Source organism: Pocillopora verrucosa, chromosome 13, assembly GCF_036669915.1.
Source record: "Pocillopora verrucosa isolate sample1 chromosome 13, ASM3666991v2, whole genome shotgun sequence".
Taxonomy (NCBI): Eukaryota; Metazoa; Cnidaria; class Anthozoa; order Scleractinia; family Pocilloporidae; genus Pocillopora; species Pocillopora verrucosa.
Window position 1 is genome coordinate 11,698,118 of NC_089324.1, and position 10,000 is coordinate 11,708,117.

General features: G+C 37.2%; 1 pseudogene; it reads left to right on the plus strand.

The window, feature by feature from the left end:
• The window catches only part of LOC136277609 (uncharacterized), a 45,753-nt pseudogene extending 42,613 nt beyond the window's left edge, over positions 1-3,140 (plus strand).
• The last annotated feature ends 6,860 nt before the right edge of the window (positions 3,141-10,000 follow it).

Below are 10,000 nucleotides of genomic sequence, written 5' to 3' on the forward strand. Positions count from 1 at the left end.
TGGCTCAAGCTTAACAGAGACAGTCAGACAGATCATTTTATATTCTTTCAAGGTGGTGTGCTTTGGGAGCAAAAATTGACACTAGTGGAGGTGATCTCAAGCCTGGTGTCATTGAGTTTTTTTATGGAGCAGATCATCAAAATCAATGGGCAATCAGTTCGTTGCCTATTAGCTGTTGTGCGCTGGTTCCAGTCCCATCCCTCACGGCACTTGCTAGGTGCTCCAGTGGAGTTGTGGTACAAGGATCTCTTTGAATTAGAAGGAGCAGCTACTTTTGTTCCAGTTAAGAGATTACATGGAAGGCTACCGAATGCAGAAATTACTCTTTACAGTAGTCTCAAGGCATGAGGGAGCTTTAGAAAAGTGATTAAATGATTTTATTTCTCATAAATGAGTAATTTTGTGCAGTTTGAATTATGTTACAGTTGAACCTGTATATAACGGCCACCCTCGGAACTTAAGGAACTGGCCTCTTAACACAGGTGGCCGCTTAATACAGGATCAACAAAAATACACACTGGGCATGGTTCGTGATATGGTGCTTACATCAACACATTGCAGACATGTGGAAAGCGTTAATGATACTAAACACCCGAATTATCAGCTTACAGTAGCCTTGTACAAGTTATTTCTTTACAGCGATGATGGATCGCATTTTAAACACAGTGAAATGCTGCATAAAGTGACATGTGGATTAGCTTCCGTTCAAGGGTGGCCGCTTAATATAGGGCCGTTATATACAGGTTCGACTCTTTTTTCAATTTCTAAATTCAAATCCCCTGAAGTAGTCAGGCCAGTAAACGTACTCCCGACTTGCCGTGTCATGTCTGCTAGTATGACAATAAAGGGCAGTGTAGCAGATGATATTATGGGGTGTTTTTAGCGGTTTCTTGTATTTTCTAAAGCCCCTACAGGCTTACCATAAGCTTAAGGTATTAAATAAGTCCTAAAAACAGTCTAATATATCATATTTTGTTGCTATTTCATTCAGTCTTAGCCAATAGATGAATCAAACCAGGTGAAGGAAAAAAAGCAGGCACCTGATGTTTTTTCTTCTGACCTACCACTTACACATGTAAACAGATATCATCTCAGCAATGTTAAAGATCTCAAGAGTTCTGCTAACCGACCACTGTTACTGGGATGTGGGGTCTTTGGAAGATGCTATAAAATGTATTATAGAGGGATGTCAGTTGATGTCAAACAGTTTAACAAGCATCTCTCAACAGAGTTCGATGTTATTAAAGAAGCATCACTGGTGAAACAGTTGGCTCACCCCTGTTTCCCCTTCGTTTATGGTATTTGTACAGAAAGCAAACCTTATCTGTTAGTAATGCAGTTTTGCAGTGTGGAGTGGAAAGCATACACCCTTTATTAAACAAGATATTTGAAAGTTCAGATGTTCACAACCTGCACATGGGAAGTGCTGACAATACAACTCAACTTGATTCTTTCTAATTTACAGGTTCTCTTTTCCTTAAGTGGTATCAATACAGTGCAGTCTCTGGAAAGTTGCATCATGCCACAACAAGTTCCACCATCAAGTCAAATTACTCTCTTTTGTGTTGTAATTTCAGTAAAGTTCGTATCTTTCATTACATTATGGATGATACGTTCCCATCAGAGATCACTGCAAATGATGATATGTTGCCATTGGACTGCATTAGTAGAGCAATGATGGCAAATTAAAAATTTTTAGTGTAAATTACAGTCTTTTTAAGAAGTATGTGGAAATATTTCTGATAACTTTTTCATTAATACAACTCTAGCTTTAATTCGGTCTTCTTTATTTTGCTAAAGAGTCTCTGACATCTGCTGAGCATGTATGATTTGATTTGCCTTAAAATTTCGTAAGAGTGCTGTTTAAGCCACAGGAACAGTTAGGTTGGGCGTCATTTGCATAAAGTAGAAAATAGGCTAAAATATGTACATAAAGCCCTAGAATACCATCAAAACTTTCTTTAAAACACAGTGGGCATCATGTCATTGCCCAAGTGGGAGAAAAGTTGCCTTTTTGGTTCAAAGCAGTTTATTTTCTGTTTTAACTAATCTTTGTGTTTTAGCATCTCAAAAAATTGTCCCAGCATTACACTGTTTAACCTTAAGTTTTTTCATAGCTGATAATGCCTCCTCGTTATACCATTAGAATAATAGGAATATATTCAAGCATGGAAGAAAATACTGTCAGTTGGGTTTTTTGTATATTGTTATTACATTTTAGGACCCTCAGCCAAAGACTACAATAGAGCTGAAAGAGAGGTCTTTCACAGGTGTGTTGTACAACATCAGAAAAATTAAGGAGACAAAGATTCTCCAAGTGTTTCTCAAGTTAAAGAAATGCTGGTACAATTTAAGGATGATGTGGTGTAACAGATTGAATTGAGTCAACAAATTTCAATTATTTATTCACATATATTTAAATTCCCCTAAAATCAAAGTGCATTAAATGTGACAACTTTGCCAGGCCCATGAAAAGAAGTGTAAAGAGCCAGAGATCCATCAATGACATCTTCATGATCATGGCATTTGCGTTGACTAACGAAAACTTAAGCGCCAGTGTCCCAGCACTAACTGGTGCTTGTACAACTTTAAGTGAAAATGGAGATGAGACTATAGTGGACTCGCCACAGTAATGCTATGCCATATCACTGCATGAGTAATTACTTTTGTAGAAGTTTTTCTTTGGCGGTAAAATTGTTGACTCCCTTACCTGTACAGGGTTTCAAGATTTCAAGTTATCTCTCGTTATTGAAATTTCAATAAATTTCTAAAGTGCAGAAGCCAGCATTGGTTTCCTAAAATAGAAATAAGTTAATGTTAAATTAATTCACTCCTACACAGGGCCTCAAAAAGTTCTCGTTTTAAGCTTGAAAGTCCCGAGGAAAGAATACACATTTCGGGATATCGATGAAGTGTTCGTGAAATCCCTTGTGGCAGAATTGAAAGAAAATGACGTCCCTTTTTGGTCACTGTTAGCGATAGTAAAAGGAGTTTTGATGCCAAAAGAATTCAATAAAGACAAGCCTAACTCGCATAAATTGAAGGTGATTGGTGGTAACCGCCAAAGAGTGGCCATACAGGTTATGCAGACAGAAGATCCAGATAATATTAAGTATAAGTATACAGAGGTCATTTCCTAACAGGTTAGTTAAGCCTGAGCTTTATCTCCGCACAGGAGGTTTTTTAATGAAATACAAAGCAACGTTTTATTTATTTACAAGCAGCTATGGATCCTTCTGCAGAGATACCACAGAAAGACGTATGTAACATTTTCATTCCTAGTTCGGCCAAAACCGACCAACTGGACACTCGTTGTTAATCCTGGACCGGCCAAATGTGTGTAGATAACAATATAATACATGTACAACCTATAGTTTTTGTAAATGCGTGACTTTAAACTTGCGTGACATTTGTGTTACAGTTGGCCTTTGTGCCATTTGATTCCTTCAGATAGTCTTTCTCTCCCGCTTTCAATATTCACTGTTCATGTTCGGCGTTCATCCAAAGTTAATTTATAAAGTTTGATTTCAAGCCACCGGCGTATAGGGACTGATACGTAAGTTGTATTCGCTTGTTTTGTTGCTTATCTCGTTTCGAGCAAGCTCTTTCGTCTTTATTTGTATATATATTTTGTGTTTGCCGTGGCACTTGGTTCATTCATTAGTTCCTTTATTAAGTTAGATTCATTTACGCTGTTAAGTCGCCACGTGTTTAATTGAATACAATCGATTATATAAGTCCCTTTTTTATTCGCTTACAGTTTACGAGATTGATTAAAGCTATGTCTCTGTAACATATCCCCTGGTTTGGTTGGCATTTTCTCCGGTCGCGATTTTCTTGGCACTTCATTCAGTCTTGATGTTCGTTTGCCGCAACAGTTTTCAAGTAAGTATTTTACTGTCTTTGTATCCTACTGTTATCTCAAATTAAGTATTTTTTATCCACTATTGATTTTTGTTAATTTTCATTCTTTTTATTTGCAATTAAAATCTAAAGTTCATTTCCTGCACAAGTATTCATCCAAACTATAATTTCAAGCGTAAGTATTTTACATTATTTCAATCCTACTGTTTTTATATTAATAATCTCATTGTTCTGGGTTTTTAACATGACATAAACACCTACACCTCTACCAGTCAAAGTTTTTGCCTACATTCCTTTGTGCATTAAGTCTTAATGTCAATTCCCTCGTATAGATAAACCATTAAAAAGATAAACCATTGAACCAAAAACTTGACGAATGCAGATGTGGCCATTAGATGTTTTCTTTTTTACATGAAAAAAGAAACATATTAGTCTTATCCAAATGATTTACTTTTCTTATCCATTTATGAATCTTTTTTAATGTTGCTTTTAATTTATTTGTAGTTCCGCTTCAACTGCCACGGAATTAATTATTATTATTAATTAATTATTTCAGTAATGGAGTTTGAAAAACGTGCTAATATGCCAGGTAAGCAATCTACTAATCTACAATCACCCTAAACAAGTTTAAAAAACAAAAAAACAATAAGAATGCTATGGATACATTTATTATTTACAATAAAAGTCACTTTTTGAAAGTATGTTTGATATGTGCATATTTTTCTACTATCATAGGTTGCTTGGATGAGATTGATGAAAAAGAAGACCTTCTCGGGTACATTTCAAATATGACTCCAATGATGACCAGTGGGTCAAAAAAGTATTTTAACTGCCTCATTAACACAAAAAATCAGAAGAAAAGGGCAGTCTGCTTCTCACCTAAAAAGAGAAGTTAAATGACTAGACTTCAAGAGCAGAAATCCCCAGTAAAGATATCCAAATTCAAGATAAACTGGAATTCACCAACAAAAGACATTGTCATCAACCAGGATACCAATAACTCGCAGACAACACTAAGTGACGAGAATGCTTTTGCACCTGTAACTGTTCCAACAGACTCCATCACGTCCCTAGACTCCCTGACAAATGCTGTCCCAGAACAGTATATCACAAGAAAGGCCAAAGTATTCAACCTAACCCAAACCAAGAAGATCATAACTTGCAACAAAACAAAACTTATCAAACAGGATGGAACACTAGTGGAGCCAACTGGACAAATCAACGTTGTTCTTTGGCAGGACCAAGTTGATTCCATTCAAGAAGGGCAAACTTACATCTTCAAGCACATCAAAGAAAAAGACAACCCGTATGGTGAGTGATGTGTTAATCCTCCAAAAGACACCAGCAACTACTCGGCAACTGTCACACCTGAACACGAGGATGCTTTACCTGAAGTAAATGTATTGCCTAACATGATCAATCAGATTGATGCAGTAATTTGTGAAGTGAAGAAGATGTCCTTTTTTAAAGCCTGTTTTTCTTGTAATTCAAAAATTATAGAAAAAATGGCCAAGGAAACTGCACAAGATGCCGAATGACAGTGAAACTTCAATTGTGTAAAAGTCAGTGCTATATGAGATTATCATTCATGAAAATACCAGACAATAATACTAGGCAGCTGTCTATTTTCAGTGCCGAAACAGCCATTTTAGCGGCATTAATGAATGTCAGTATTGATAACTGCAGTCGTGATGACCTTGCTGAACACTTGTTTAAGCTCAATACACTAGCTGTTACTTATGACTCAGCCACCAATAAGCTTCTTAATGTAACAAAAAAAAGACATTTAGTTCGCTTTCCTTATAGTTTAGGACTTAGAACATGATTAACTAAAACACCTTTTTATAACATTTGCTCAGTGACGTGAACTTTTCCATAGTTATTGTTCGCAGTATAATACTTTGATATGTTTCTTTGAATATACCATGTTTTTTAGAGCAAAAAATGTATATTATGCAAACTTTTATCAAAGTACACAAACTTTTAGACTGATTTTTAGAATTGTTAACAAGACATTTACGAGAGTGGTCTCACTGATCCATTTACTGATGTTCCAATAAACAATTAATTACACTAAGCTATTCATCAATCATGAAGATCATTAATGAGCTTTTGTTGCAGTTTGAATTTAAAAACTAAGTTGACATTGTAATGCTTTTGAAATTGATTTTGTTTTTAATTATTAAAAATCATATCAACCTAGTCAATGAGATTTTATTCTTAATTCTGTAAATTATGTTCTCCATACGGCGCAAACACTAGATCAATAGACCACAAATTGTACAAAGAATTACTGAAATTATTCAAATTGCTTTGTTTTCTGTCGCAATGGTTTCACTGACTAAGTGTGTGCACTCTAATATTAGAGTCAAAACACTTAACTCATGAGACAAAATCTAATAGTCAAGATGTAATAGTCCAAGAGACTCAAAAGAAAACAATGGAATTAGAGATAACTGAGGTGTATTAGTCTAATGTCTATTTCACGGGTTTGTGGAAACTACTCTATTTATAACATATACTTTCAAATTTTGACATCCCAAAATGTTTCCAACTGTGTCTGTGGTCCAGCTGTCACCATCTTCACATCAGTCCAACCTCGTAAAAACCACATTGCTTTAATTGTTTTTGTTTATCTTTCTAATGCATTCTTGCAGCACTCGCCTTTCTGATAGAAATTGCTAGTTTAAAACCTTTTCGTCCATTCGAGACCACATGAGGCGATCATGTAACAATTAACTTTTTTTTACTAGTAGTGGTTTTGGTTGTCAATTAAACACCATGTCAATGAGTTACATAAACAATCATTATAGCGGCATATCTATAACTTCGCCTCTATCGTGAATGGCTTACTTACTCGAGTAGAACGGCAAAGCCTATCCAAATGATTCATTCGTTTGTCCTTCAAATGTAAATTTTAAAATGTAACGTGTAAAGTTGCGCGTGTAGGGATCAATAAATCTATTGATCCTAAATAGTAATTCATACTTCCATCTGCGCATTTACAAGTTTGATGAATGCTGAAGAGGTGACGTCTTAACTAAGTTTCAGTCGTTCTCAGACTGCAAATCCTCGACTTTCTCTCTTGCGTTTTAATATCTGAGAAAAAAAAATCCTTAACTTTGAAGTGCTCAAATAAATACCACTCAATCAGATCAATTTGTCGTAAGAGTTAAGATAACAAACAGTTAAAGTATACACACAAACTCCAAAAAAAATCCGTCTCGCCCTTTAATATGCGACAAAAAAACCTTAACATTGAAGTGCACGCAAAACATACACGAAATCGAGTTAAATAAATAACACTCGGTCAGATCAGACTGTTAGTCATAAGAGTGAAGGTAACAAACAATTTAGAGAAATGTATAGTTGTTGAAAATCTTTTCAATAAAGTTTTATTCTATTCCATTTGTAGTATACATATGACTCTTCAAGACAATAAAGCTAGAGCAAGTAACTAGCGTCGTTCACAAGGTGCGATTTTTTAAAAATTGAAAAGCCATTCATATTGAAATTTAGAACACTTCACTTACCGGTTTCCTCAGCAAACAGTTTGTAACCATTCAGAATCCAGTTTTAAAACAAAAGTCGTAGAACGGTATAAAAGACCCCACATATTTCAGTTTCTCCACCCGATCGTTCAGTCACGATCTCGCTCTCGCTTAACAAATCAAAATTCAGAATTCAATGCAACGCTGTCTAAGATGTCTGTCAACTGCATTGTTTGCAAAGAGATAGTTAGACCAAGACAAGAAGCCCATCAGTGCGATGGCTGTAATCTATGGAACCATCGTACCTGCAACACAGGTACGTTATAATTTCCGTTTTGTTTTCCTGTTGTTAGTTTACGTATTGCTTGGACACGTTTTATTTACTTTTTACTGATTGTATGAATGTTTTACAGGTATGTCCCGGCAAGACTACTGGGTAGCAGTCCATGAGGAGAGAGACGTAGAGTGGCGTTGCCCGTCTTGCGCTCCTCCACAATTTGAGAGCACAAGAATTGAAGACCCGTTTGAAGAAGATGTTGCCATTCCCTCGCTACCACTGCCAGACGTTTTCACTCCACCGCTGTTCAAAAGTCCACATTAGGAGAGCTCCCAAGCAGACCTACCCGTGGGAACCATAAGAGGGAAGACCAAACTAGTAATGAATACCAGATATACTTTTAATATCCGTAAGAGAAGAACAAACGGTACTGGTGACTGATAGTGCACCGTACACCACAAAGACTTGCGCTGCAAAGCCTCAGTTATACAATGCGACGATGCGTTTCATCCAGGACTTCACCCACACAACCACCCAGGCGAAGTTGGTTCGCTTACCGCGACAAAAATCCAGTCTCGTGTGAAACAGACATGTCATAGCATACTTTTTGCTTCTTGCCTTAAAAAAAATTGACGGTTTAGGTAGGAAAAAGAAAAAGAATAAGAAATCATATTGTCACATGCCTTATTTGAGTTTTATAATTACTAATAAGCCAACTAATTGTATTGTATCTTTTTACCACAAATGGCACGCGAAAACTTATTTAAACCAGCATCCGCCATCGTCAACAAGGTGTTACTTGACGAAATCCCTGTCCAGCGATCGCAAAACCTGAAAACATGGCTCGGGCCGCCAACAGGCTAAGACAACAGCTTAGACCAGAAGATCCTACAGACCTGCAGTTCAAACTTTCCAAAGAAAGTGGGTTAACAGTTCCGCTTGACCCTCTAACTGCTGCTCCGTCTTTATGCTCCCTGTCAGGACAAATAACGACATCGAGGGGTGGCAGCACCTTAAACAGAAGATCAGGCAACAAGGTGCACCTTCCGTTCTGCCTGTTGGTGGAGCTGTTACATCAAGAGTCCCACCTGGTGTCCATCCAAATCCGACTGGTCTCCGACGGGAAGCTGTCCAGGATCCAGCGAAAGAAATACTGGCAACTCCAGGAACGTGTCTTCAAACACTGGGAAGACTTCAACTGCAAGGAGATTTCAGCTCGGCGGCTGTTGAAACTATGCAGCCAACTCAATGGACCAGTTGGGAGATCCGAAGATGCGCCAATTTATTTACCTTGATTAAAGTTTACATTTGATTTTCTAAGGGGCAGGTGTCAATCAGACACTCACACGTCCCCGCATGTAATAAGACTATTAGAAGTACCAATTTATTTACCTTAATTAAAGTTGATATTTGATTTGGTTGAAACAGGGTTGTTCGAATCGTAAGTATCTTCATTTCTTTCTGTCAATCGATTTCCGACATAACTCGGGATTACTGGCAAGATAATGTTTTAGCTCTCTGCTCCCTGTAAACAATGCCTAAAAATAGAACAATTAGTATATACATTGACGACATTATACTGGTCATGGCTGGTCCAGGCAATTTTCATAGACCTCAGTTCTATAGTCGATTCCACTCCCGATAACTCGAGCCTCCAAGGGAAATTAGCAAAAGGTTCGAGTTATTGGAAGTTCGAGTTATCGCGGGTAAAATTATGTGGAAATTCCCTAAATGGCAAAAGAAAATTTGTATGACTTAGCGCAAGGTTTGAGTTAACGAGGGTACGAGGTATCAGGAGTCGACTCATATTATTATTATTGCTAGTAATGTATCGTAGTCGCTGAGAGAACGAATGAGAACTTGACCAGGTCGATGGATTTATAGTTGGCCTATTAGTTCTCTACGAGTAAAATGTTCTTTCTATATTGTTGAAAATGGAAACCGGTCGTTTTGGATTAAGATCATCAGCTTTAATTGTATGTAACTGTGTCAATAACTCAGTTCATAGTTTGGCTGGTGGCGACTCAACTTCTTGGTGGCGAGATGGTTGGTGGCGTGTTGAATTCCTGGTGGCGACTTCGTTGGTGACGAGATGACTTGGTGGCGAGGTGACCATAAATCCTCTGCGTGATACATTTGACAAGAAGATCGATCTGCCACATCTTATCAAATTGCATTTCTCATTGAATTTTGGTTGAAAGCAACCCTCAGTTATAGAACGTCTGCCAGATGTCCGTTTGCCGGTCTAGTTACAATAGGTATTTTAAATTACGTGTTTCTTTCTTTAGTTTTTAACGAGATTCTCTCCAGTCGAAATTAATTAGTATGGGGTTGGCTGACTCTAACTGAAATTCTCTTCTTTCAAATG